The following is a 21,080-nucleotide window of genomic DNA, read 5'->3' as shown; positions in this document are numbered from 1 at the left end:
AACGCCCCCGGACCGTTCCGGAATGCCCCTGGAACGGCCAACGGCTACAAACAAATTTGGCAAAAATTGAAAAAAATTGAAGTAAATGTTTGGGCTTCTTTTGAAAGTGTGCAAGGCCTCAAGGACTCATAAAATGCACCCCCCTCCCCCTTTCTCTTCACAAGCTAATCCTCAAGGCTCAAGCTCTCTCCCTCTCACTCTCAAGATCTCTCCCTCTCAAGACTCACTCTCTCAAGGCTCAAGGCTTCAAGCCTTCAAGCTCTCTTCCTCTCCCTCCCACTCTCTCAAATCTCTCCCTCTCTCTCTCTCTCTCTCTCTCTCTCTCTCTCTCTCTCTCATCATCTAGTCATAGCAAGGTTGAATGGTCTTCAAAACGAGTTTTTTGTGAGTATTAGAGTCAAAGCACTCTAATACTCCTTGTATTTAAACACAAGGAGCTAAAAATTGCACTATTTGGGTGTTTTTTATACATCCCGTTCCGCGACGTTCCCGTTCCGGACCCCTAGCCGTTCCCCCATTCCGCGGGGATCCCGTTGCTGTTCCCATTCCGCGTTCCGGGTAACTATGATCTAAAGAACCCACAACACCCACTTCCTCTGTCAATGCAATGAATGATAACACGAGTGTGCCCCAAGTGTCTCAGGACCCTCCCATTGATGAATCTCTCATTAAATGTTATGGTCGTACGTCGGGGCACCGTTTTGTCATATTGTTTGACCCAGGTAGTATGCATGATGTGATCAGTTCCTCTCTTGTTGAGAGAGCCCGCCTCGAAGTTAGTTCGAGATCTCCTATCGAGGTCTCTGGCTTTCGTCCCGGTATGGACGCTCTCATCACGGAGGAGTGCCTTGATGTGTTGTTTGCAATTCAACAGACTGCCTTCACTAGAAGATTTGTTGTTTCTCCTCTCTCAGGATGTGATATGATTTTGGGCATTCGATGGTTTCGTGAGACTAACGCTCTCAATGATTTTGAGGCTAACACTTTAACTCTCAATGCCAAAAGTGATTCTCCTACTGTCATTCATGGAGAGGACATTGCTCCTTCTCCGTCTCTCATTGCTAATATGCAGGACAAGGTTGAAAGGATTCGGGATAAGGAGATTCTCTCAATCTCTTTTTCTCCACAGCATGACACACAGGATTTGCATGATTATGAGAAGCATGATGATTTGCATGATGATTTGGATGACAATGACAAGCATGATGATTTGCATGATCGAGATGTGATTTCTCAGAAGCATGATGAGCTGCATGAAGATTATGTGATTGTTTACAAGGATGATGTGCTAGTGGATGCTTTTACTAGCGACGCTAACCTCGTTGCAGATTCGATCAATCACGAAGGATCGATCTTGGCTCTCGAGCCTAGGTCCACAGAACCCTCACAGGAAGTATTATGTGTTCGCATGATTGATACGCACGTATTGTTCGAGTGTTTCATTCGTGACGGTTTCCTGTATTTTAGTCAACATCGTTATGTGATCCCTTTTCCTAGGCAGGACATACTGTATGAGCACGTTTCTCTGATGGATGAGCACGAATGTATGCGGATTTTTCGTGAAAACCTGAAAAGTATGTATGTCAGGAAGTCACATTCCATATCTCTTCCTTGGCATGACACAGTTTCCGAACAAGCACATGATAGTATGAGCACCACGCATGGGCATTTCCATTGTGATTTGCCGTAGTTGATTGATTTCGATCAAACAGAAAAAATTCGATCTCATTGTTTGCATGTGTTTGATGAACGGTTAGTCATTCCGTCTCTATGCTCATCTACATTGCATACACAGTCTTTAGAGAAGATAAGATTTTTTTCCTTCACTTTACATGGAATGGGTATATTCATGGTTTTGTGTTGGAGATGGTTTCAGGAATTTTCAGCCATGGAGATTCTTGAAGACGGAAGAAGCAGGACTCTAGACGAAGTTGACGCAAGGCAGGAGATTCAAAAGATTTTGTGTCGCTTTCGGCGCCGCCCAAAGAAGCAAGTGTTGCAGACCTTTATGAAGTTCAAGTACCGCACGACCCACACATCAGAGTGGGCCGGCGAAGAGTCCCTTCCAGGATTCCGGATGCTAGTGGCGATCTCCCTTGACACCATACAGTTCGGTACCAGTACCTCACTTTGCAAAGGAGGGGATGTCACGTGACACATCCCAACCCTATGTGTCCGTGGACAAGCTACAGCATAACAGGGTTGAGTCAGACCAGTCAAGTCTAGATTAGCAATGAGCTCGCACTTTTGTGAGTATATTCGTAGACCGTGCATGCCCAATCACTTAGCATAGATGCATATCCTCTGCTTGCACACAACATGATCATCAATATTCCCTTCAAAATCCATCAGATTCAGTCAGGGGAATTTTCCATTGCATTTAGCCTATTTTCCCTATTTTTGGTTATTTTCACTTATTATTTTTAAGTGACTTTCCAACAAAAGTAGGTAGGGCAATTTTGCTAAGTTAATATATAAGCAAACCCAAGTTAGCACTTTCTGACAAAAGAGGCAGCAGGAGCTTCCCGCTCAACAAGCAACTTCTCAACAGTAACCCCTCAGCACCGTAACGTTTTTGAATCCCCATCCTCGCCACACTTCAGCCCTGGCGTTTCCACCTCTTGCATAGTCGCCTTCATCTCCCACACCCCTAGCGGTAGCAGATCTACCAAATCGCCAGCAGATGCATCAGTGTTTGCTAGCGTTTTCCATTCCCAGCCATTAGCGTTTCAGCATCGCTAGCAACCTCTGCAAGGCCTCACCGTTTTCAGCCAAAAACGCCAGCAAGCCCTGCAACTCTCAGCGTTTTCAGCCAGCGACATCAGCCCTAAACACGCAGATATTCAGCAGTCAAAAACGAAGATTTTCAGCAGATGAAACAATACCACATCAGCCCTAATTGGTAGCAAAAGAACCCCCAATTTCAGCCCATGAAAACGCAGCCAAAACAGTCATTTTCAGCCACCGAAACAGTCCCGAAATTCAGCAGTTAGAAGATCTCAGATTTCAGCCATCAAGTCGTCGTCGTCATCGGCATAGTCCAAGTTGCATCAGTCCATTGCATACACATTGTACCACTTTGTGCAATCAAAAAGTAGACCACTCTCGCCGACGAGTGGGGCCTTCGGAGGAGGGTTTTGCGACGTCTCTGGTGTCGTATTCTCTTCTCTCTCTATCTCTCAGTCTCATACACTTGCACGCAGTGTCCATTCACTTTGTTCGTGATCATAGCACTTTCCATTAAGAACGGAAGGCTGTCCCTTCCATAAGAACTAAAAGGAACCTTGAGCACAGTTCGGAGCACTCATCTTGAGCAAAGCGCAAACAATCATTCCGCTGCACCTAACATCCCTCCTTTTCAAAGTGAGGTACTGGTACCGAACTGTATGGCGTCGAGGGAGATCGCCAATAGCATCCGGAATCCTGGAAGGGACTCTTCGCCGGCCCACTCTGATGTGTGGGTCGTGCGGTACTTGAACTTCATAAAGGTCTGCAACGCTTGCTTCTTTGGGCCGCGCCGAAAGCGACACAAAGTCTTTTGTGGCTCCTTCGATGCTTCATCTTTGTTGAGAGTCATGCTTCCTTCTTCTTCAAGAATCTCCATGGCTGAAAATTCCTGAAACCACTTCCAACACAAAACCATGAAGATACCTATTCCATGTAAAGTGAGTGGAAAAAATCTTGTCTTCACTAAAGACTGTGTATGCAATGTAGATGAACATAGAGACGGAGTGACAACCCGTTCATCAAACACAATGTAAACAATGAGAGCGAATCTTTCTCTTTTGATCTAGAGCAATCAACTGTGGCAATTCACAAGGGAAATGCCCATGCTTGGTGCTCATACTTTCATGTGCTCGTTCGGAAACTGTGTCATGCCAAGGAAGAGACATGGACTGTGACTTCCTGACATACATACTCTTCTGCTTTTCATGACAATCCACATACATCCGTGCTCATTCATGAATGAAACGTGTTCAACGTACAATATGTCATGCCTAGGAAAAGGGATCACATAACGATGCTGACTAAAATACAGGAAACGATCACGAATGAAACATTCGAACAATGCATGCGTATCAATCATGCGAACACATAATGCTTCCTGTGAGGGTTCTTTGGACCTAGGCTCGAGAGCCAAGATCGGTTCTTCCTGAATGATCGAATCGTCCTATGGGGGTTCTTTGGACCTTGACTCGAAAGCCAAGATCGGTTCTTCGTGATTGATCAAATCTACAACGAGGTTAGTGTCGCTAGAAAAAGCATCCACTAACACATCATTCTTGTGAATAATCACATCATCTTCATGCAAATCATCATGCATGTGAGAAATCACATCTTGACCATGCAAATCATCATGCTTATCATTATCATTCAAATCATCATGCAAATCATTGTCAATCAAATCATCATCATGCTTATCATCATGCAAATCCTGTGTATCATGCTGTGGAGAAGAAGAGACTGAGAGAATCTCCTTTTCCCGAATCTCTTGCATCAGTGCCTGCACTTGAGAAAAAAGTCGCAAGAACTCTTTCATGCGTTGGTCGCTCTGTTCTTGTCTTGCTTTGCTCGCGCGAAGTATGGCTGCCACTCTTTCTGTGTATTGACGCTCTATGGCTGCCATCCTTTCTTCGTGTTCATGCTCTATTTCTGCTTTTTGGTCTAACTTCTTGTCCATAAACAACTGCAGCAACTCCTTCATAGGAGTTAGTGCAATCTTTGTCGTAGATGGGAAAGGGAGAGGGTCGAAAAAACCTCCTGGTGGGGAAAATTCTTCTTCGCCTCTCTCATGCTCATCACCTCCAAGCGAAGTATCCATTCCGCTTCGAGTGATGACCATCCACAGAAGTCGTGGGTTCTTGTGGTTCTTGGGGTGTTGGGTTCTTGGGGGTCTTGGGTTCTTAAGTTCACGAGGAACTTGGGTTCTTGGGGGTCTTGGGTTCTTAAGTTCACGAGGAACTTGGGTTCTTGCGGGTCTTGGGTTCTTGAGGTTCTTGAGGTTTTCTTTCGCTTGCAAACCGTGTTTGAGAAGGATATTCTCTTCACTTGAGTTCTACTCCTTTCCGCGGGCGCACCTCTTGGCAGCCTTGCGCTCACACCAAGGTTGCTTTTTCCCACCTCACGTTGATTGGCCGGCCGCTAAGTGCACGGTCCGCTCTCAATGAGTGAAAAGAGACACAAGGGGAGGCTAGACAAGCCCTTCTTTCCAGGGATTCCTGTCACTCTTCAAAAACACGATTAGGAATCGACACGCCCAAGCGAACTTGGGTTCATGCGACCGCAACAAGTAAAAAAAATTATGTGGTTCTTGTGGTTCTTTCCTTGAGTGATACAGAACACTGCCAAAGCTCTGATACCAATGTTAGGTGCAGCGGAATGAATGTTTGCGCTTTGCTCAAGATGAGTGCTCGGAACTGTGCTCAAGGTTCCTTTTGTTCTTATGGAAGGGAAAGCCTTCCGTTCTTAATGAGAGAATGCTATGATAAAGTGAGTGGACACTGTGCGTGCAAGTGTATGAGACTAAGAGATAGAGAGAGAAGAGAGATACGACACCAGAGATGTAAAACCCTCCTCCGAAGGCTCCACTCTCGTCGGCGAGAGTGGTCTACTTATGATCGCACAATTTGGTACAATGGAATGCATGAGACTGATGCAAGTCTAGGCTATGTCGGCGATGACGACGGTGATGACGACCCAAGGGCTGAAATCTGCAATCTTTCTACTGCTGTCCAAAAACGCTATGGGCTGAAATCTGCTAATCTTCTATCTGCTGAATTATGTCGATGACAATGATGCGACGACGATGCGCTGAAAACGCAGATGCTGAAATCTGTGTTTTCCTGGCTGAAACTGTAAACCTTGCGAAAACTGACCGTGCGGCGAGGAACTGCTGCGGGAAGGTGAGATCTGCGAGGTTCGGAACTTGATCTGCAGGTGCTAACTGCTGAAAACTAAAAACGCTGATGGTTCTTGAGTTTCCGTCACAGAGAATCTGCAAAACGCTACGGTTGATCTGCAAATCAAAAACGCTAGGGCTGAAAATCTATGCTTCTGCAAAAACCCTAGGCTTCTGCGGTGTCTTGCTGTCGCCGGGTTGGTCTGCAATGCAAAATGCTGGGGCTGATCTGCAATGGAGAAAAAACGCTGGCTGTCCTTGGCTGAAAACGCTAAGTCTCCTGCCCAGGGAGGAGTCTTGCTGAGAAGTTGCTTGGTGAGCAAGGTGCTCCTGCTGCCTCTTGTGCCATATAGTGCTAGCTATGGTTTGCTTATATATTTTCTTAGCAAAATTGCCCTACCTACTTTTGTTGGAAAGTCACTTAAATTAATAAGTGAAAAATGTCAAAAATATGGCAAATAGGCTAAATGCACTGGAAAGAAGCCCCTAACTGATTCTAATGGATTCTGATGGGAATATTGATTATCATGCTGTGTGCAACCAGAGGATATGCATCTATGCTAAGTGACTCGGCATGCACGGTCTACGAATAGACTCACAAAAGTGTCAGATCACTTCTAATCTAGACTGACTTGACTGAACCGAACCCTGACCATGTTGTAGCTTGTCCACGGACACATAGGGTTGGATGTGTCACGTGACATTGCATCTACTTCCGTCAACCAGCGACCATTGGGAATACCTCCAAGCACCCTTGCCTTTCAACTTCACCTGCAATGTTTTCATGACAGGACTATTCGAGTGGTAGTACTTGCTCGCAAGGCAGAGTCAGCACCAAGGCTGGTATTCTGTGACAGTAATAAGGCTACCTAGTAACTCGTGTGGTCGGTGTTTACATCACAGCCGATCTACATCCGTAGTATCGACCCGTTTGGAGGAATATTCATCGGTTATGCATCCACAAGTATCAGAAGCAATCAACATCAGAAGTCCAAAAAGCATCCATAGATAGAAGTTCAGCAGTTATGCCTCACCTTTAACCGGAGAGATGTCACGTGCGCACTTTACTTGCGCTACATGGGCATGCTTCTGCTACAGTCTAGCATGAGTCTTAGCTTAGGACCTAGCCTGGCACCTTTGTCAGCCTCTAGCAGGACGTGCATGTCCAGGCCAGTCATAGTTGCATACCCTCTCTTGCACAGTACAGCATTTCAACATGTAGACAAGTACTGCATGTGAACCACCTCTTAGTTGGCACTTATGAATAAGTGATTTTCAGCAATTTATAAGCAAGGTCGTGGGGGCTGAATTGTAGCTTGCTCGACCCAGATTTCAGCACCTATAAAGGCAAGCCTTTTGGCACTAGGATTGGCCAGAAGAGGCAGCAGCAGCACAAGAACCTGCAAATTCGGATCGTAGGCCAGCACCCCGCATTTTCAGCCTTTTCTCACCCGTGTTTTCAGCCCAGAAAGACCAGAGTTTCAGCCAGAACAGCTAGCGTTTTCAGGCCATGATCGCCACCAGATTTTAGCCCTAGCCTCGTCATGGTTGCAGACCCTAGCCATTGACATCGCTAGCAGTTTTCGGCATTCAGCCATAGCTTCGTCATCGTCGCCGACACAGTATTGCAGCACCTAGTACCTTTTGTGTTGTGGCTTGGCTCCTACCTAGCTCAGCATAAGGACTCTCAGTACCCCTCAGTACCTCATTGTCGTCGTCGTCAGCACCGTCGTCGTCGTCGTCATAGAACCCCTCAGTACCTCGTCGTCGTCCTCGACATAGAACCCCTCAATACCTCCTCCTCGTAGTCGTCATCATCGTCGTCGCCGACATAGAACCCATCAGTACCTTGTCATCGTCGACATAGAACCCATCGGTACCTCAGAACCCCTTAGTACCCATCAATACCTTCAGTACCCCGTAGTACCCCTCAGTACCCCAGTACCTTCAGTACCCTTCAGTATTTCAGCAGTACTCAACATCAGTAGCATCAATACCCATTAGCATCAGCATCTTAGCACTTAGTCATTGTACCAGCGTTGTGCAAGAATAAAGAAAGTACTTGCTCTGGCAACAAAGCAAGGGGGCCCTTGAGGGTTTGGGACCCGACATTTGGTGTTGTCTCTTTTCTCTCTCTTGTGTCTCTCTTTTCTCTCTCTTTTCATTCAATTCAGTTCAGTTCTTTCAAGTGAAGTAAAGTGTCCCTTGTGTTTGTGTCAAGGTGGAACCAAACGTAAAATTCTGTACGTATTTGGTACGTAAGGTACACAATCCTGTATGGATTGAGGTTTAAGGTACGTAAAAATACGCACTATTGGTAAAAATCCCTTAGAAATTAGGAAGAAAATAGGAAATTCAGAGAGAAGCCTACAAATATATCACTCTATATGTCTATATGGCATCCAACATCAATCAAGTGACCTACTATGGTCCATAATACGAACTTGGGACACAATACAACATGTCAATAATAGCAACGGAACTTAAGAGGAGGGAGAAACCACCACCACCACCCAAAAAAAAACAAACAAACAAACAAAAAAAAGCACGGATTGAATCCGTACAGTACGGATCTGTACTGCACGGATCCAATCCGTACGTATGTACGGTACAACCTTGGTTTGTGTGGAGTACTAAATCCGAGCTAAACTTAAACACTTACGCTGCACCTAACAATCATATAGTAGACATTTCAATTTTTAAAAATATATGGGACATAATCCTAGGCTCATTACCAGCAGCAGAGCCGATGGTATCGGATCAAGAGAAGCACTTCAGAACCCAAGGTAGAGCAAGAACTCCTGATACAACCAAGACTTTGGCTGGAAATTCCAAGGAAAACAGATGGTTAGACATAGTGCGCCAGGTTCTTCAAAGACCAATGTAGAGTGGGAAGATTTGAAAGCCCACTGACATTGCAATCATTGTGATGAGAAGCGTCATTACTGGAGGAAATGTCTTTTGCTGAAATCGGAGTCTTCAGCAGAAACTATGTTACAGGCTTGGACACTCCAAGCGAGAAATCAATAGCAACACACAAACAAAATCTGCAAATAGCTGAACTTACATAGAAAAAGAGAGAGAAGAGGAGAGTCGACACGGAACAGTGAAGTTCCCTTTCCAGATGCACTAGCCCAAAGACTAGCACCCCTTCCGGTATTTCTTTATTATTGCTTCGCAAAGTTACGACTCCGGAGGGTGCAACTCTCTCCAAGACTTTGCATCCAAATGCTCTGTAAAGTGAGGCCCCAAGGGTCCTTATAAACGATACAAGGGATGCCAAAAACAAAGCCCCAAAAGGATCAATTCTAAAAGCACTTGACACCAAAAGCTTGCATTAAAAGCAGCCTAAAACAGCCAGCACATCGCAAAAATCTGTACAACATGCCACGTCACCAATCAGTGAAATTTGCGTAAATCCAGCCAAACTTCAAGCTTCTGTCATTTTAGGGTTTTAGATCCCTCGACTAGTGTCCTTCAAGCCGATAGGGGTTAGGTTTATAAACTTTAACCCCTTAGGCCCCATGGCCGTATCTTCATAGTTCTTATGGGTTCAATTTGGGTAAGAGTTTTTAAACTCTAACCTCTTGTCCTTTCGATCAGTCCTTCCATTTGAGCACACCACGTCACCAACTTCCACAAATCCAACACTTTCACAAAGACATCAATGATTGATCGATCACATTTCCATCGAGGTTCTCAAATACAAATCATGATCATTGTCAAACATTTAGCAATCACATCCAAACCACACTGACCTTTTCATGAGTGTCTTGATCTACTAAATCTCGCTACTATCAGAGTAAAAGAGCATGTTTAATTCTAAAAAAATTCCAATTCAATGTACATATTTTCATAAAGTCATTCTGCAAAATATTGTCAACCCGTCAATACCCCTAAAATCTCAAGGAGAAATTAATGACTTTATTCGATCTAGACAATCTGTGACAAAGGAGTGTGGCGGCTCCCCTCTTGTGCAATCCGCACCGCACCAGGTTCAACCTGCTGACTCATCAGTAACTTTTGGCATAGACACTGCTAATAATTCAAAAGCTTCAAGGTACAACTCAAAATTAAAGAGAATCTGCAAGCTTCTCTTCCCCCATCCACTTTGCATCGAGAGCTAGAAAATACCCTTGACCAAATTATCCGGTGGACCTACCTTACCTTTCTATTCTTTTCTTGTGCCCTATAACCTGTTGGTAGCCCTACTGGCCTCCTGTCCACCGGCACCTCAATCTAAATAGTCGGAATTCTTTGATAAACCATCATCTGATTCCCTTGCTTCTTCAGAACACTCTGATGAATTATCAGCTAATTCCCTTACTTCTTCAAAATTCTATAATGAAGTATCATCCGGCTCTCTTCGTTGTTTCTTTTCCTTGGAAGAGATGGACCAGTGAGATAGGTCCATGAGCCGACATGCATACCAAAACCTTTATTGGCATGTCCCATAAGTCTATGAGTGGAGTCGAACTTCTTTTTGCACACAATACCGTCAAATCTCTTTTGGCAATCCACAACAGTACCGCTCAATCTGGTCCTTCAAAGTGATTCTCCGCAGCGAGGACACAAGCAAATAGGTATCCCAAAACCTCTGGCAATAGTCATCCAAAACGTCTTGCTTATTCATTCTCACATGATGTCAAGCCGTGATGACATATTCTTATATTCTTTCGTTATTCAAGCAACAACCACTTTCTTGAGTTTTACCCACTTTTTAGGTGCTTCTTTGTGCAGCAACAGAGTAGACCACCATGTCTATGCGTTTCCTTTCAAATAAGAGACAGCCCTTCCTACCTTGGAGCGTTGCAAGAAACGACCTCTTGAGAAGGCAATGTCAAACTGTTGTATGAATTCAAGGGCTCGATGGGTGTCCTGGTACCTTGAAAATGTATCAAACTTGATTGCTTCATCCACATCCTTGAACTCTTTGGTCTTTTTGTTCTTTTTCTCATTGTCTGAACTGTCAACAAAGGATGAGGTCTCCTCCTCTGAACTGCTAGATGGCTTCCAGTGCATGCTAGACTTTTTCAAGAATATGCTTTTCTTACTTTTTCTCCGCTTCTTCCGCTGTTTCTCATCTTCTTTGGAATTAGAAGAAGACGAACTGACAAAACTCTTCAAAGACGAAGAAAAATCTACGTTATCCTTGAAACGAACACACCTTTTGGATCTGCTTATCGCCTCAAAAGTCGATTTCCGACCCAGATAACCGGAGAGACCCGCAGATTACCTCTTCTTCCAAGAGTGCTTTGAGATTTTCATCTACTTGTTTGTGTTCTTTTGAAGAGCTTTGTCAAACTCTTTCTACAATTACAGTTTCTCCTTTTCCGCACTCGACATTTCTTTCTGCTTCGTTATCGACTTGTGAGGAGAATAAACAGCCTCTCGCCATCTAGAGTGAATCTCGTAAAGCGGGTAATTCTTCAAGTAATTCACTTGTTTCGGGTCCTTGGAGTACTCAATCAATCTTTCATGCACATATCAATGTGCAATTAGCGTTTTGGCTCTGCTCTGTCAAGATACCCCGCCGAAAATTTGTCAAAACTCTATTGGTTTCCTTTGTTTCCCCGTTGGGAGTTAGCTTTTCTTCATCTCTTCGCATACTAACCATCGGAGGGATTCTCCACGAGATCCCATATATGCTGCAGAAAGAATCGGATCCTCTGTAGGAGACGAATCATTTTTGAGCTCTAATACCACAGTTACAGGCTTGGACACTCCAAACGAGATATCAATAGCAACACACAAACAAAATCTGCAAATAAACGAACTTGAATAGACAGAGAAAAAGAAGAGGAGAGTTGACATGGAACGGTGCAATCCCGTCCCCAGATGCACTGGCCCTAAAGATTGGCGTCCCTTTTGGTATTTCTTTATTATTGCTTTGGAAAGGTACAACTCCGGAGGGTCCAACTCTATCGGAGACTCTACACCCAAATACTCTCAAGAGTGAGGCCCCACAGGTCCTTATAAACAATAGAAGGGATGGCCAAACGATGAGCCCCAAAAGCATCAGTTATAAAAGCACTTGACACCAAAAGCCTCTGCTCTTAAAAGCTTACGCTAAAAACTACCCAAAATAGCCAACACAAATCGTGAAAATCTGTACAATCTGCCGCATCATCAATAAGTGCTATTTATGAAAATCCACCAGCAAGAGTTCAAGCTTTTGTATTTTTAGGGTTTTAGGCCCCTCGGTCAGTGTCCTTGAAGTTGGGAGGCCCCATCACCAAATATTCTTAGCTCTTCTAGGTTCAGTTATTTTGAGTTTGTCGCAGGCTTGGGTATCCCAAGCTGGGAATCCAACACAACACACGAGAGAATCCTTTAAATTCCTCAAAACTTTAAAAAAACCACAATTCAATTGAGTCAACATGGCCTGGCGTAATTCCGTGCCCAGAGAGATTGGCCCCAAAGACTGGCGCCCCCTTCAGTATCTCTTTTATATTAATGCTTAAACAAAATACAACTCTCGCGGGTCCTCGGCTCTTAGACTCTCCGTCCAGATGCTCTGAAGAGTGAGGCCCTTGGGCTCCTTTTATTCTTACAAGGGATGCCAAAAGTAGAGCCCCAAAAGCAATTAAACCCAAAAGCAAGCAGTTCCAAAAGCAATTGGGTCAAAAACACTCAAAACACATCAGCACAAATTGCGAAAATCCATACAGCCTTGCCACGTTAGCAGCCAACATGAAATGCGGAAATCCGTACAATCTGCCACGTTAGCTTGCCATCATGTTTTGCGGGATTGCGTACTGCTGCAAGCCTGTCCGAATAGCTCTCTGCCATGTCATCAAGTCTAGATTGTCCTCTGCCATGTCAACATTTCTATTCGGTGGTCATGCCACGTCATCATATTGCATACCCCCCTCTCGAAAGAATTGTAATCGCCAAAGAATTGTAATTACCCTTGATTACGCCTGCAAAATCAGACATAAGTCATAAACCAATTCAGTAGACACCGACTCTAAGTACCGACGCACTAGATGACACAAATCAAGCACTTGTACAAAGACGACAGTCACACATATCACATCACATCATGTCACATGTCAAATCAAATCAATCACAAAAAAACTCATTTCAAATCTCAGACCATGACTGTTAGCAACGTGTTTAGTAATCGTATCTAGATCTATCCCGGATCTCACTGATGTCGAATTAACTAATCCTTATTGATATCATGTCTATAGAGATTTTCAAGACCGAATTTGCTGCAGTAATTTCGTCAATCATTCCACTCAAGCACTGTCATGTGCAAGTAATCATTTCCATGAATCCCAGTTCGAAGTACTTCTTTTATGAAGTCATCCAACAGAATACTGTCAACACATCAGTATCCTTGAAGTCCAAAGGGAAATCAGTGTCTTTACTCCATCCAAATAATCTGTGACAAAGAAGCGGAGTAATTGTCACGAGGACGTGGCAACTGTTAACTATGTCACGAGGACGTGGCAACTACTTACCTTAGTTGTTGGTTTCTTTCCAATAATTTTTGTTTTATTTTTGAGACCCTCTTTATGAAGTTGCAAATGGTCCGACATTGTATGGCCAATGTGAACGGTAGTTTCACCCGCAGACGGGAAGTTGGTCAGCACTAGAATTCGTATAGTAAGAGGATGTCTAGGCTCACTCCAAGGTCATGTAGGTCCCCTCGTCGCACTTAGCAAGTTGGTGAATACTAGGAAGTGAACTCAATAAAGGCATAAAGTCAAGGGGGGATCACCAACAGAAAGTATCCGACAGTTGGGCCACATTGCACTTTTGGATGCGGTCCCAATGAGGATAGATGGTCAAAAGAACAGTGGGGGTCCAACAGAAGCATCCCCTAAAATTTAGGGAACTGCTATTTTGGGCCGTGAAATGTGTTCGCGTCATTACTTTCCTCGTGCATGAAGAAGTGGCGCTGAATTTAGAGAGAGAAGGCTCATTTTTGCAAGAACTGTCACAGATTAAGAGTTATGGAGTGCTTCCTTTCCACTCTATGTACAGTGTGGTGCTAGGAGTGATGACCTGCACACAACACATTGCTCTCTCTCCCCCCTACGTGCAGTTATGTGATGCCCCGCAAGACGACTCTTCATTGATGTACAGTTGTGTGGATTCATGCGCGATTGCCGAGGCAAGAGCCTCTTGCACAAGTACTGGATTAGCTAGTTGCTAATCCTCCACAGGTACGAGTGAATTCCGAGAGGTTTCACGTGAGAAATCTCGTCCGCTTCAAAGGACAAGTAGCCCTACAGGTGCGGGAGCTCAAGGACTTGCTACGGATGCGACCAGCTCGCGAAACGGAGCCCAAAAAACAGGGAATTACAGCTTGCTGTGTATTTTTTCAGGTTTAGGGTTTCGGTCCTTAACGATCCCTAATACCCCCAGGAGGTCCGGGGACGCGAGGAGACCGTTGTAGAGGTAATTTGGCGCATTTTCAAAGCAGAAAACAGAGAATTCAGCATGCTGCAGATTCTCGCCAGGTTTTGCAAAGTGTTTGTATGCATCGTTAAAGTCATCTATTGTGTGGGGATACTATCTGTGAAGCGTCCTAGTACAGTTAGGCTGCCGAAATTGGGCCAGAACAGGTAAATTTCAGCCCGGATTATGCGGGACAGCTCGTAGGAAATCCCGGGTTTCATTCCCTCTGTTAATATATAAAAAAATACCGAAAGGAGCGCCAATTTTAAGGCCTACAGGTTGTCGACGTCTGCTCGGGGCATTCTAGCTTCCAAGCCATGTGTCTGCATAAGTGTTAATTCCCATCGCAGGTTCCTTTTGCAAAGTTCTCTCTCTCTCTCTCTCTCTCTCTCTCTCTCTCTCTCTCTCTCTCTGTGTGTCTAAAGTAAAGAATTTCGGGTGAAAGCCAAAGCCTACCGCCCTACGGGCCGGTTACAAGGTTCCGTTGCCGGGACATCAATCACTTTTTCCTTAAGAAGTGAGCCTCGGTTGTTTTGGGTAAAGACACAGAGTACAGGAACGCGGGATTACACTATCGCCGACAAAGGGAAGGGCATTATGGAAGAGGGTTCCTCTTCAAATGACAGACAGGAAATTCCTATGGTGTTTGAGATTGACTAGAGCTCACGGCCACATCAATCTGTACCTCCAGTTGATGTGAATGTCCCTCCAGTAGTACAGGGCTTTATGACTGAGCAACTGTTGGGTTAAAGGCCTAAATAACCCCTTTTTGTAGATTTTTATACTTTGTCCAGGTTCTGAACCTGGACACATTTTTTAAAGGTCACTTATAATAAAAGTGACCCAAAATTCACTTATTGAGTTTTTCCCAAAAACGTGAGCTCTCTCTCTCTCCCTCTTCGTTCTGCTAGCGCTTCCCATCTGCAGCACAGTGCCTCCACTTCAAGCCTCAAGGCCTGCACATCTTCGCGTGCTCTATCACTTGCACACACCGCCGCGCGCTCAACAACTGGTATCAGAGCCAGATTAGGGTTTCAGAAGCTTTGCGCAGGTGGCTCGACAGCAGGCGAAAGGCTTCTCTCGCGTCAAATTTCCGCTTTCATCGCGAAGCCCCTTGCTTCCGGTGTCACATAGGGTGATTAGGGTTTCCAAAACAGCCTAAAACAAGCTGAAATTAGGTCAAAACAGGTAAAAACCAAAAAATTACAGGTCAAAACAGCAAAACGCAGGTGTTCTAAATCGATTCCCGTGAATGCCCCTTGCTTTTTCCACTCAAAACAGGTCCATTTGATGCAAAATGATGCGCCAAAACAGTAAATTTGCAGAAAATTCAGAATTGGACTGTTTTTATGTACACAAATTGAGGTTTATGTACGCCTTTTGTGGGTTTATGCAAGTACGCATTGGGGATACTTGTTAATTGCTGAAATTTTCAGCACATTGTATGCAACGTGCTGTACATTGTGATCACTGGAAATTTTCAGATTTTGTGTAGACACTTTCTGCTGCATTTTTATCCGTGCAAATGGCCTCTACTTCCTCGTCGTCTGATGCCAAGAGCTTGATGGAAATCAAGCGATTTGACGGTACAGGTTTCGACCTATTGGCAGGACAGGATGCAGGGGATTTTGTTCCTCAAGGATTGTGAGGACGCCCTTTTGGCTGTAAAGTTTGAGGATATGCCAGATGAGGAAAGGGCCAAGCTCAACAAGAGGGCAAAGGTCTATATCAAAATGGCTGTGACCGATGACATTCTGGTGGACATAAAGGGTTTGGACACTGCACATGCAATTTGGCATAAGTTGGAGGCTACTTATGAGAATGCCACCCCTGTGAATCAGGTGCATTTGATGCGCAAACTGGTGAACATGATGCTTGACGAAGCCAAGTCGGCTTCTGAGCACTTAAGTGCTTTCACCAGTGTTATGAGTCAGCTACAGGATACTGGGCTTCAACCTTTTGATGACAAGTTGGAGTGCGAGGCTCTATCTTAAATGAGGAAATTAGACGCAAGTCTAGTGGTGGGGAAGGTGGCAGTTCTGCTTACAATGCAAGAGGCAGAAGTCAGAAGCAAAATACAGGTACCAAGACTCAAAACAGGAGCAAAAGCAAGTCTAGGGATAAGGATGTGACTTGTTACCAGTGTGGCAGAAAAGGCCATAAGAAGCCAGATTGCGGGTATTTCAAGAAAGAGCAGGAAAGAACGAAGGAATCACAGGAGAAGAAGAAGACAGAGGATAAGAAAGGGGAAAAATCAGCAGGTACCTCCTCCAAGGATTCGGAGACTGTCAATGTATCCTCTAGTGTGGTTATCACAGAGTTATCCGACAGTGAGGAGATCTTGGTTGCAGCTTCATGCCCCTCAGATTTTGTTATAGCAAATGCAAAAGGCATGCTTATCTCACGTAGAGATGTCATTGATGCATTGCTAAGTGCAAATGATGGCCTTACACGATCTTGGATAGTAGACTCGGGTGCCTCATTTCATGTGACTCCATCTGTGGAGTGTTTTGCTTCTTATCATGCAGGCAAGTATGGCAAGGTTTACCTTGGGGATAACCATGCTTGTGACATTGAAGGAATGGGCACTGTGCGCTTGGCATTAAACAATGGCCAAGAGTTTATGCTTAAAGATGTAAGGTATGTACCAGGCATCAAGAAGAGTCTATTGTCTGTTGGCCAGATGGATGCACAGGGTTATACAACCATTTTTGTTGGGGATTCATGGAAGTTGCTTAAGAGATCAATGCTCATTGTCAAGGGATGCAAGAGTGGTACATTGTACTATTTACATGGCAAAGCTTTGCCTGGCAAGTTTCTTGCAATGGCCGAAGTTGCTTCTCATTTGGAGTTGTGGCACAAAAGACTTGGCCATATGAGCCAAAAGGGACTTGATGTGCTCTCCTCTTTGAAGAAGGTTGATGTAAAGGGCACCAAGTTAGGATTTTGTAATGACTGTTTGTATGGTAAACAAAAGAAGTCTTCTTATTATTCTGGTGTCTCGCGCAAAGCTAATGCTCTTGATTTAATTCACTCCGATGTATGTTCAATGCCTGTTAAGTCTTTTAGTGGTGCATTATACTTTGTTACATTCATTGATGATTGCACTAGGAAAGGCTGGGCATATTTGTTAAAGAATAAGAGTGAGACATTTAATGCATTTAAGAGGTTTCAGGCTTTTGTGACCACGCAAAAGGGTACACGTCTACTGAATTTCAGCGTTATTGCGAAGAATATGGGATTAAAAGGGAGTTGATAGCCCCTTATAATCCATCTTCTAATGGTGTGGCTGAAAGGTATAACCGTACTTTATGTGAGAGAGTGCGTTGCATGTTGTCCACGGTTAATCTCCCTCATGGGTTTTGGGGAGAGGCTTTGAAAACTGCAGTTCATGTATGCAATCGCTCTCCTAACAGTACGCTAAAAAATGACATTCCACAGGAGGTTTGGTCTGGCAAACCTGCCTCTTATGATCATTTGAGAGTGTTTGGTTGCGAGGCTTTTGTCCATGTTCGTAATGACTTGAGGACAAAGCTAGATGCCAAGTCCATCCAAGGACTCTTCCTAGGTTATGGGGAAGAGGGTGAAATGGGCTACAGGATATGGTTGCCTCAGTTTAAGAAGGTTGTACGCAGCCAAGATGTAGTGTTCAATGAGGCTAAATTGCTGAAAAATGCTACATCTTATGAAATTGACAAGAAATCGGTCAAATTTCAGCTTCTCTTGCCACCTATTGATGTTGAAAAAGAGCCTCAGGATGCATTACCGCAAGCTGAAATTGATAATCAGCCGGTAACCTTGAGCCAGAAGAGGTAGGACATGATTTAGATGCTCCAAATGAGGATGGACAGCCACCTGTCATGGCTGAAAATGATTTTCAACAGCATGAGCATGCTGAAAATGAGTTGCCTCCTGATGTAAAACCTGTGCCTGAGAATGTAGATCATTCGGTACGCAGGTCTACTCGTGTCATGTTATGTTGACAGATGAGGGTGAGCCTCTTACATATAAAGAGGCAAAATCATGTGAGTTAAGCAGTAAGTGGGAGCTTGTGATGCAAGAGGAAATCAAATCTTTGCATGCAAACAATACTTGGGATCTTGTGCCATTGCCTAAAGGAAGAAAGGCTCTTCCTAACAAATGGGTTTACAAGGTCAAATGTGTTGATGGAAAGCCCAAGTATAAAGCAAGGTTAGTTGCCAAAGGGTATGCACAGAGAGAGGGGATTGACTTTCAAGAGATCTTTTCTCCTGTTGTAAAGCTTACGACATTGCGTGTCCTTTTTGCTCTCGCTGCAGTGCTTGACTTAGAATTGAATCAAATGGATGTAAAAACAGCTTTTCTTCATGGTGACATTGAAGAAGATATCTACATGAAGCAACCTGAGGGTTTTGTAGTTCCTGATAGAAAGGAACTTGTATGCAAACTAAGAAGAGCACTCTATGGTTTGAGGCAGTCATCACATCAGTGGTACAAAAAGTTTGATACTTTTATGCTATCTCAAGGCTTTAAACGCAACCATTCAGACCATTGTTTGTATACAAAGAAGGATAATGATGGAAGTCCTATAATCCTTGTGCTATATGTAGATGATATGTTGATTGCTGGGAAGCATAAGTCTACCATTGATGCTCTTAAACGTCAGCTGAATTCAGCTTTTGCAATGAAGGATTTAGGTGATGCTGAGCACATCTTGGGCATGAGAATCAAGAGGGATAGAAAGCTGAAATTGCTCTTCTTATCTCAAGAAAAGTACATTGCTAAAGTACTTGACAGGTTTAACATGGTTGAAGCTAAGTCACTTGGAGTACCTTTACCTCCACACACAAAACTTAGCAAAGCCGATTTCCCAAAGGATAACGTGGCAGTGAATGCTATGAAGGGAATCCCTTATGCATCAGCTTGTGGTTCTCTTATGTATGCTATGGTTGCCACTCGTCCTGACATTGCCCATGCGGTGGGAGTTGTTAGTAGATACATGTCCAATCCCGGCAAAGCACATTGGGAAGCTGTGAAATGCATTCTGAGATACTTGTCAGGTACACAATCTCGGTGTATATGCTATGGCAAAAGTGACCTGAAGTTGTAGGGCTATTGTGATGCAGATATGGCAGGTGACTTGGATACCAGGAAGTCCACTAGTGGCTATGTGTTTGCTATTGCTGGTGGTGCTGTCTCTTGGTGTTCACGACTGCAAAAAATTGTGGCATTGAGTACTACTGAGGCTGAATATATTTCAGCCACTGAGGCTTCTAAAGAGGCCATATGGTTGGGCAGACTTGTAAAAGAGCTTGGTATGCCTGCTAGTACTCCTGTCTTGGGATGTGATAGCCAGAGTGTTGTCTATTTGGCCAAGAATGCCATGTTTCATGCACGGACAAAGCACATTGATGTGCGATACCACTTCATACGACAGGTATTGGAGGATGGTCTAGTCACCTTGACTAAGATTCACTCACTTCATACGACAGGTATTGGAGGATGGTCTAGTCACCTTGACTAAGATTCACTCACAGGATAACCCTGCAGATGTTCTCACCAAGAGTCTTGCTAAGACTCAACAAGAGCATTGCATACAACTGGTGGGAGTTGGTTAAGTTAAAGGCGTCATTTATGCCTTTAAGTGGGAGGTTGTTGGGTTAAAGGCCTAAATAACCCCTTTTTGTACATTTTTTAAAGGTCACTTATAATAAAAGTGGGAAAACCCAAAACTCACTTATTGAGTTTTCCCCAAAAACGTGAGCTCTCTCTCTCTCCCTCTTCGTTCTGCTAGCGCTTCCCTTCTGCAGCACAGTGCCTCCGCTTCAAGCCTCAAGGCCTGCACATCTTCGCGTGCTCTATCACTTGCACACACCGCCGCGCGCTCAACAGCAACTTGAGGATGATGCGTTCAAAACTCAATTAGTTGCCGCGGTGAATGTGTTTTCGCAACTAGTGCATAACCCAAGGTTTATGGAGTTTGCAAGCGCCACCAATGCAACAGCAAAATAGGCAACCTACACCACGAACAAAGCTTGTTGAGGCTCAAGCCCAAGTACTTCATGCGACTCAGCAAGATAGGGAACACTCGCATGTTGCGGAGTCAAGGGCTCCAAAACAGGTTCCTCCCGTCCTTGAACAGGTGGCTAGAACGGCTATTTCACAGGTTATGCTAGTTCAGCCCGCCATTTTTCAGAGCCCGCATGCTGTCTTGAATGGACACGAAACTGGATAACAAGCTATGCACCCAGTTTTTCCACCCACATTCAGGGGTGGATCTGTCTTCCAGGGTATGGCTAGTTATGCGCCTAGAAGTCAGCCGTACATGCCGGGAACAATGTTTGGGGGTATGCAAGGCATGATGCCAAACCCCATGTATGGTAGCATCGGCATGTAGCAAGGTTTTCAGTGCAACCACGGCCAGTTTGGGTGCCACAGGCTCCCTTTGGCATGGTTGGTTTTTTTGGACAACACCCAGATATGGCACCTCTGATGCAAAATTTTAATGGCCAAGATGTGTCGATGATGCCTACTAGAGTGCCCATGTTGCAGACTATTCCCTATGACAACTTGGGGGGACTGGAAAAGCCGAAAGCTTACAAAAAAGGTGGTGCAACTGTAAAGTTCAGCACTTTTAGTGGCTTCGAGGATAAAGCAAAGGCTCTCACTTTCCTCCAGCAGTTTGATACACCTTATGCAGGAGGGAATTTTACAGAGGCCTCTAAAGGCAGGAAAGCTGCCACTTTCTTAAAGGACAATGTGCTTACATGGTGGACGACATTGTTAATGC

The 21,080-nt window shown here is 44.4% G+C and overlaps 1 protein-coding gene across 3 annotated transcripts in view; it reads right to left on the bottom strand.

Annotated features, from left to right (window-relative positions):
- The window catches only part of LOC147435949 (uncharacterized), a 51,574-nt gene that overhangs the window by 9,713 nt on the left and 20,781 nt on the right, over positions 1 to 21,080 (bottom strand). The window contains exon 8 of one of the 3 annotated variants that reach the window (XR_015185145.1): positions 12,614 to 12,822. The exons of the other annotated variants lie outside the window; for them this stretch is intronic. The gene's annotated coding sequence lies outside the window, so the exon portion shown is untranslated. The remainder of the gene's footprint in view (positions 1 to 12,613; positions 12,823 to 21,080) is intronic. 3 annotated transcript variants of the gene reach the window in all.

The sequence above is a fragment of the Adiantum capillus-veneris genome, chromosome 18 (assembly GCF_014529385.1).
Source record: "Adiantum capillus-veneris isolate H3 chromosome 18, ASM1452938v2, whole genome shotgun sequence".
Taxonomy (NCBI): domain Eukaryota; kingdom Viridiplantae; phylum Streptophyta; class Polypodiopsida; order Polypodiales; family Pteridaceae; genus Adiantum; species Adiantum capillus-veneris.
Note: the sequence above shows the minus strand (reverse complement) of the source record. Positions and strands in the feature narration are given on the sequence as shown.